We start from the raw sequence: 8297 nt of genomic DNA, 5'->3' as shown, positions 1-8297 counted from the left end.
ACGGTTGGAGTCGGAGTCTCATGTGTCCGAAGGGAACTTCCTGACAAACGCGGGCGGGAAATACTGCTCCGAATACAAATACAAACTCCGGCGGAAATTGTGTCATGATTATAGACTAAAGCGCCCATTTAGTTACGCCTTATTATTTCCAATTCCTTTCGGGGCCCCCTTTTTGCATTGAACTCGGCCTAATTGAAGTTGTGTGGAAATGACTTGGACCTTTTTGTTGTCTAATCTCTTCATTATGAGTACTCACTGGGGCTTAATTCGGCTTCGATTCGTTGTCTATTCTTGGCTTTGAGCAGTTTGGGTAATTGGTTTTCGTTAATTAACTAAACTTGGCTGGAATTGGTTGCTACTTTAGATGATCTTTAATATCTGTTAAACGAGATCAGGCTTTGCAAAGAGATCAATCAGAAACTGCTAATTAAATGGCTATAAATTGTCAAGGGGTATCAAGGGGTATTTCAATACTGAACAAAGTATATAATGTTGAATGGATTTTTCTCACTGCACCTTTTGCCTGAGCTCAATTGGTTTCAGCCCCGCTATTTATTAACCATCATAGCCTTACCATTCCGGCTCATCAATAGTCCAGCAGGCGTTTCATAACCCGTTAAGGAAGCCAAAGCCAGACTGCGGATGATGGCCAGAGAATTAATCAACACGAAATGAGGAATTCTGATGTGTGGCACTTGCTTCTAAGCTTTTCCCATCAATTAAACGCTCGGGCTACCGCCAGGAATCTCTCTCTCTCTAGAAACGGCACATTGTCTTAGCCAAATTAAAATGGCCAACTGCGGTCGACACCTGGCAAGACTCTTGCCGATTTTTTCGGTGCGCATGCGGAAGCGTTTTTCGCGTCATTTTTCATGCTGAAATTTAATAAAGAAAATTAATTTGTGGACATTTGACTTGAGGCGAGACACAAAATACAACGGCAAATAAAATAAAAAATAAAATAAAGAAGAGAAGCTGGCGCGCATCCCCAAGTAAGACCCTCTCAAACACAGACTTTGATCGATGGCACTCATGATGCTGCAGGCGAGCTTCCATTCCACCCGAGAGCCACCGCGAGCCACCAAGATTCAGCCGCCAATCTCCCCCAGTTCCGACGACAAATTCAAGTTGGTGAATATGCCTTGGCCCAGTGCATCTATGTATCTGCATCTGGGCAGCCTCGAACCTGGAGCATGGAGCATGCAGCATGGAACCTGCAACGGGTGCCGCATGAGTTGCAAGTTAGCGCAATTAATTTATTTCAACACGAATTTAACTCTCATCGGACCTCAGCTCGGCTCTCAGCTCACTTCACTTCACTGCACTTCATTCCCAATGCGTTTTACATCATTCTTACGACTGCAAGGAGGCGCAGACTTAGCATTTATATTGTAAAAATTTTGTCGTTACCTTATCTAAATATGGCCATTGCATATAAAGACCCGCCATCCGCGAGGGCAGCTGCGAGCATTGAGCTGGGAGCAGTGAGCAGCTCGCCACAGGATCCAATGTCCGCACTCTAGACAAGTCAAGTCAAAGGACACTGGGAAATACTAGGATGTAATAGTATGGAATTGGTATAGAAAGGTTAAAAACAAATAGGATTTGAGGCAGTGTCGTGTGATTTGTTTTCCATATGTTGTTCTGTGTTTAAAATATTCTATATAAACAAACTATATAGTATTTTCTCACAGTACACTTGTCATCCGATGCTGCGTCACTCATTTTTGCACAGTCCATTAGTTCGCGGATGCAGTCGGCGCTGAAGGTTGTTCCTGCCGTTGTTGTTCTCGTGGCCGCCGTTCATGTCTACCGGTTTGACAGTCGCTCACTCGCAGTTCCACCAGTCCCGTTCCCAGTTCCCAGTTCCCAGTACCCAGTACCAGAGACCAAGAGCAAGACCCATTCCCATTCTCAGTCCAAGTCCCAGTCCGAGTCCGAGTCCCACTCCCGCCAGTCAACAGTTTTCCAGCTCCATTAGTTGCTGCCCCCTCGTCTCGATGGCGGCTTGTAAGCGGTTCCTGCTGGGTTTATTTTAAGCTCTTCTGGGCGCGTCCTTACCAATGGCTAGGTTCTCCTGGCCCCTCCTTCCTGCCCCCTCCTCCTTTTGTATGTAATTTTCGGTTATGCCAAGTAATTTGAGATCGCGCCACACGCGCGGCCTTTAATGACTTCATTAAATGCGCCAAACTAGTTTAGCGCGACTGGTTCCTTAGGTTCCCTCGGCCCGGTGCCGGACAACTTCCGATGATGACTATAAAATGATTCCTCGAGGGCATTCCTCAGTTACTTGCTGCCACTTGAAGTGGTCCTCCGCTCGATGTTGTATTACTTGGACAAGGATCCAGGGAAGACCACCTTGCCAGCCTGTCGAATCCTTTCCGCGCATAACTCAGCGAGGCGAGGCTCCTAAATCTCCTTGACAACATTTTACCTGATCCCTTTGGCTTAATGACTTCAACTGGATGATCGTCGTCACTCGCGTAAAATGTAAATGTTCTTTCAGTTAGCCGCTTGATAAGTTTCGAGAGACAGCAGGGAATATATGTTATATGAATATATAGCATCAACAAGATGTTTTAGGCTGTAGGAGATGCACAGGGGGGAAAGAAGGGTTCAGTTGCGATTTATATCCTAAATGATTTGCCTGTAATTAGATATTAAAACATTACAATACATTGCTTTATAAATGATGTAATAATTATAGAATCAATAGAGATAGCTTTAAGAGTATTTTAATTTATTTTAATCCTCATAATTACCATATTAAATTTAGATCCTTGCATCCCGTTTTCCCTACGGACTTTCCTGCTCTGTACTTCGCAGAAGTCTGTGTCCATTTACCGGCACAGTCGTTACTCATTCTCAGGGCCGAGGACAACATGGAGTATGTGTCTGAGGCTGGCAATGGCCTGGGAATCAGTATGTTAAAGGGTTTGGGGCATGGTCATGGGATTCGGGATGCTGCATGAAGGGGTTGCAGCAGCACTGGCTGGATAATTATGACGTTGCAACAATTCCAGTGTGGCAGCCAGAGCTTAGGAGACGTGTTCTGGGATTGCGATTGTGATTGCAAGTGTCTGGGTGAGTCTGTACTGGAGTGTGTGTGTGTGTGCCCCAAGTGACAGTGCAACATGATTGCTCTCGGGCTCGCCACATGCCACATTTATCATTCGTCGAAACGTTGAAAAATTAGTCATTCCTTTATTTTACACCCAAATGCCGAGAGCTCTTGGCGCAAACCAGTTGAGGAGAGGCCAAGACTATGGCAAGAAAAAAATCCTTCTTGCACTTACCAAGCTACAGTGAGTAGTGGTTAAGATGGATAAGAGGATTGGAAGATGTTTGAAATGTTTATAGCCTTGTATAATTTTAGTATTAGAATTTCAGTCAGAAGCTTGCAACCCAGTGAAGGAGTCATTTCCGACCCTATAAATTATATATATTCTTGATCAACATTTTAAGCTGAATCTTTCTAGACTTCTTCTGAAGAAATACAATTTTTTCGATTTTTTCTAAATTTTATAAGGGGTTACATCATTAAAATTGTCAAAATTTGTCAAAAATTTGAATTTTTTAAATTTCAAAACTTAATATGCAGTTTTGTTAACTATAAAAAATCTAGCACAGAAAAGTTATTTGATTTGAAATTAATGCATTTTTGGCTTAATTATGATATTTGAAAGATTTTAATATATACACACATTGGCTTTTCAAAGTTAGTTTCATTTCGTGTTAAAAATAAATTACATGTAATATTTATATATTGCATATGATTAATTGAAAATGCTAAGCTACCCTATTAGGTCAGAGTGTCCTTCCTGTACCTTTTGCATACGATTTTGGTTCATCCGATGCTATAATTTTCTTGTGTTCTGTGGGTTATGGATTCCTGTCTACTTACCATACCTTTTACCATGTCTTCCCTGTACCCTGTTTGGTCGCAGCTTCTCAGGCTCGTGCAGCAACAACATGCAAATGACTCTTTTAATTTTTATGAATTTCTCTGATTACGAAAATTGCTTCTGGGCTTTGACTGGGCAGCACACCAGGCACAGAGCACAGAGTACACCAGCACCATCACCATTGCCATCAGCATCCTGAGTTGCACTCGAGACTGGAAGGAAGCGCCTGAGCATGATGCATCGCGCATCTTCATTAGTTGACGCTGCTCCGATGTCAACCTTGGCCAGAAGCAGCAGCAGCGGCAGTAGGAGCAGCAGTTGGATCCGATCCTCCCTGTGCATGACCATCATCGTTTTAGGCCCAGTTTGGAATACCGCTGGCGGCGCGTCTTTCGGACCGTGTTTGCCTTTCCTGTCGCATGTTCAGCTCATGTCTAGGCCAAGACCAAAGACCAGGCTGGAACTCTCGTTGGCTCATTGGTGTTCAGCTCGTGGGCTCGAATGGAAATTACAAACCAATAAATCATTGAACGCCGCCACTCGAGGAGTTGCTGCCGCCGCTCTGCCCACATGGATGCGCCGCATCCTTCACCTGCTAAGTTCCACTCCTCACAGGCACCACTGTAATTAGTTAAAATTGTAATTCATGGCGCTGGATTAGATAAAAATCTGCTGCCAATTAGTAATGCACTTGGCCGTGAATAACTTCATATGGCCAACGATGGTGTCTAATATGCTTATGTCTCTATTGGTCGGATCTTGGTAAAGCCCTCGAGGTTTTTTTCGGTTCCTGGAATAGAAGAAAATATGCATTAACGAGGAGAGTTGGTACAGGGGAAAGTCCTTACTATTACAAGAGGCAAAAAGTGATGTTATATATAGAAAAATATATATCGCTCTTAATATTGTATAGGAAATATAGATAACTTACAAATACGATAGTTTGACATATCGAAAAATATTCCAGGGTATTAATATTTTAGTTTAAAGCTTGAAACGCAGTGAAGGAGTCATTTCCGACCCTATAAATTATATATATTCTTGATCAGCATTTTTAGCTGAATCTTTCTAGCCATCTTCTGGAGAAAAACTTTTTTTTTCGTTTTTTTTTTCCAAGTTTTTATAAGGGGTTACATCATTAAAATTGTTAAAAATTCGCAACAAATTTTAATTTTTGTAATTGTAATGCTTGGTATGCAGCTTTATTTATCTAACAAAAACTATCTTAGAAATGCTTTCCGAATTGAAATTAATGCATTTTAAGGTTAGTTATGAAGTTTTTAAATTTAGATTTAGCCCCAGAAATGTAGATTTATAGATTTTATTCAATTTATTTGCACCAAGCAGGCCTTGTTTTAAATTTTCAAACATTTGACATGTTATAATTTTGAATTCCCGACCCACCTTAGAAATCTTAACTTTACTAGTAAAAAAAAGAACCCAAAGAGAGACGGCAATCACTTGAATTTTTGGCATTTAATTTGAGGCTTTTGGTTCAATTACTCAATACACTTTAAATGATTATCTGGCAATCTCTCAGCGTTTCGACTGCCAAGAACTTTATGAAGCCCTGGCGATCATATCTCTCTCTGCGGCTACTGCCACTTCTGCGCTCTGTTAGCCAGGCCAGAGAACCCGTTGCAATTGTCGTAGATCAGGCCGGAGCAATTGACCCCTCACGACCACCGCCACTGCGGCTACTCAGTGATTTAGCCTTGTCTCGACTTCGCGGAGACCAATTAGATCCTTTAAGATCCAATCAGCGGTGCTTTGCCGCCTGACTCAGCCCCCGCGGCATTGCCGGCCATCGACGGGCAACTTGATTTCAATAAAAATCCATTTAATTCGACATTTTGTGGCCAAAAAAAGAAAAAAAAGTTAAAATAAAAGAGAAACACTTGGCGATTAACTCTGCCGGCTGACGGCTGCGTTCGTTTGAACTCCGTGCGGGTGTTTGGCGGGTGTACCTCCCCGCCCTCCCGTTTTGGCCCAACCTTTTGGCCAACCCCTCGGCCCATATAAATCTCGGGTTGTAATTGCCACGATAAGCGGGGCCAGTTCGAAAAGAGCGCCGGCTGCGTCGCTTAAAACCGGTGGCCAAATAGCCACCGCACCGATCCAGCTTCCAAATCCAATATGTGTACGTTGTATTTAGGTTTCTTTTTTGGCTTTTTCGGTGGGGTGGAAGCGGGAGCGGAGCAGTAAACTACATAAATTTCGCGTGAAATGCATTTGGCGGCGATAAATTCGGCAACGGCCAGCTTGGACAGCGATAATCAACGCAATTGCAATCGATTTTGGCGTAATTTAGGTTTGGCTTAAGTGGCACGGACTAACAAGCGGGCTCAAAGTTGTTTCATACTGTTTGAGCCAAGTTTGGGACATATTTGGACCAACTTGTGCCCAGCAGAAGCTGAAGGGAGTGCTTTAGGAAGAGGAAATCATTGTCTTTACAATTATTTACCAATATTTTTATTTAAATAAATATGTTAGGGGGAATACAACGGGTATTATCAATGGTAATACGATCATCATGATTCCCAGGGCGCATTTGATAGCGGTGTGGCGCAGCGGTTGCTTTTTCAGAGATCCTCTGGGACGTCCCCTAGGACGCTTTGGTCCCAAGGCCGGCCTTGTTTGCTTCCGTCCAGGCGGTCGTCCTCTAGGACGCTTTGGTCCCAAGGCCGGCACAGTTGCTTTGCGTCCTGGTGGACGGCCTCTTGGACGCCTTGGTCCAGAAACCGCCACCGGCTTTCTACGTCGGATGGTGGGGGCTCTTCTAGCTATAAAGACCCTTCCCAAAGAAGCCAAAGCAGCTCGACGTTGGGCAGCAGAACGAGTTACACAACGACGTGGAGGCATGGTTTTCTAAAGGAAATATTAAGAAATTACTGCATCAAATAATAATTACAAAAGCCTTACCGTTTGTTAAATCAATCGAATTAAATATTTCCTTCCAGAATACTCCTTGAAACCCTTTCGTATGTTTTCTTCTTTATGAACGCGAAAATTAAGGAAATACCCATGAAAGAGAGCTACAGGAACTGAACAATTTAAACGGCTTACCTTCCTGATTGAATTCTCCTTTAAGTCCTTTAAGATTTAATGCGAGAATGAAAGTGATGAAAATTTCTGCAGATGACAATGACAAAAGCTGTCAACATGTCATCAAATCTTAGAGTTGCATCAATGTAATTTAGTTCAGGAAAGACTTAGGGTTGCAAGTTTTTGTTTATAGAAAATGGTCGATAAATAGTTTTATGAATATGTATAAAACATAATTAAATAGCTTCTGATACCTCTCTAAAATTGTGGGTTTCAGATTAAACCAACATACGAAGAGGCTTGCAAATAATTTTAAACAAACCACAAATAAGTGTTGTAAAATGTATTGTTACGAATTCTTAAGGTCACACTTTACTATTAATATGTATATTATGATGACTTTGCAATACTAAAGGATCAATTTGAAACACTTATTAAATTCTAAACAAAAGAAGAAAGTAGAGAATAAATGGGAATAAATATATTTTGTATTTAAAAACAAGCTCCCGGTATCTTCCCAATATTATAAAACACCTTTAAGACTGCTTCTCTTTTGTATTTTCTGTGTGGCCTAAAACAAAAACAAAAAAAAAGCGGCGGCAGTTGGCCAACAATAGGAACAATTTAAATCAAACAGCGTTGAACGCAATGGAATTGTTAGCCGGTGGAAACTACCGTTAAGCTCACTTTCGCAGCGGGTTGCTATGGCGGCACCAACCAGAAATTACTCATACGCAACGTGGCGGCCTCAAGCTGACCCCTGTGCTGCGGCAGCCACTGTCTTTCGGGTGGGGTGGGGGGAGTTGCTACGCCCTGAAGAAAAAGCAAAAGAAGAAGGGGGGCTTGTTGCCGCCTCTGCTGACACTCGACCTCGCCCGTTTCACGCTGCCTCCGCTCGACTCCATCGACTCCATCGACTCCATCGAGCGCTGATTAATTACACCGCCCGCTGTGCGAATTCTTCAATAAAAATCATAATTTCATGTTTGCGGCCACAGCCAGAAAACAAAAAATAACGACAACGGCAACAACAACAAAAGAAGCTGGAAGAAGCCGAAAATAAATGATGATTATTGCCGCATTTCTGTAAGCCGCAGCTTATTAGCTGCACGAGCTGTGCCGCAGCATCGCCATCCCGAAAATCCCCTGCTCTTCGCGCATGCAAAGTGTATCGAATTTTTGATTGAAACTTTAAAATACTCGTTAGAGGAGGGTTTCCTCGTCGATGCGCGTGAGTTTATCTTTTGATTAGATTCGTTAGACTTTGTATTGGTCTTTTGTAGCGCTCAGAAATTGGTCAGCCGTCGCGCGGTTCGCTTTTTATATTTCTTGGTTTTTTTTTAGCCA

At 42.6% G+C, this 8297-nt stretch overlaps 1 long non-coding RNA gene and 1 pseudogene across 3 annotated transcripts; one reads left to right on the top strand and one right to left on the bottom strand.

The window, feature by feature from the left end:
- On the bottom strand, nucleotides 1–4963 carry LOC147644442 (uncharacterized). Of its 3 annotated transcripts, XR_015270494.1 has the most exons (5): nucleotides 1411–1670; nucleotides 1289–1359; nucleotides 575–1214; nucleotides 257–396; nucleotides 1–188 (listed from the first exon to the last, which is right to left on the bottom strand). It is a non-coding gene; the product is annotated as an uncharacterized LOC147644442 (long non-coding RNA). The 3 variants fall into 3 exon arrangements; XR_015270493.1 differs by having other exon boundaries at nucleotides 257–1214; nucleotides 1411–1904; XR_015270492.1 differs by lacking the exons at nucleotides 1–188; nucleotides 257–396 and adding an exon at nucleotides 4837–4963 and having other exon boundaries at nucleotides 864–1359; nucleotides 1411–4695.
- LOC147644443 (uncharacterized) lies at nucleotides 1024–3000 on the top strand (annotated as a pseudogene).
- Nucleotides 4964–8297: the final 3334 nt, after the last annotated feature.

The sequence above is a fragment of the Drosophila serrata genome, unplaced genomic scaffold, assembly GCF_035046125.1.
Source record: "Drosophila serrata isolate PLE 108 unplaced genomic scaffold, ASM3504612v1 contig_182, whole genome shotgun sequence".
NCBI lineage: Eukaryota > Metazoa > Arthropoda > Insecta > Diptera > Drosophilidae > Drosophila > Drosophila serrata.
Note: the sequence above shows the minus strand (reverse complement) of the source record. Positions and strands in the feature narration are given on the sequence as shown.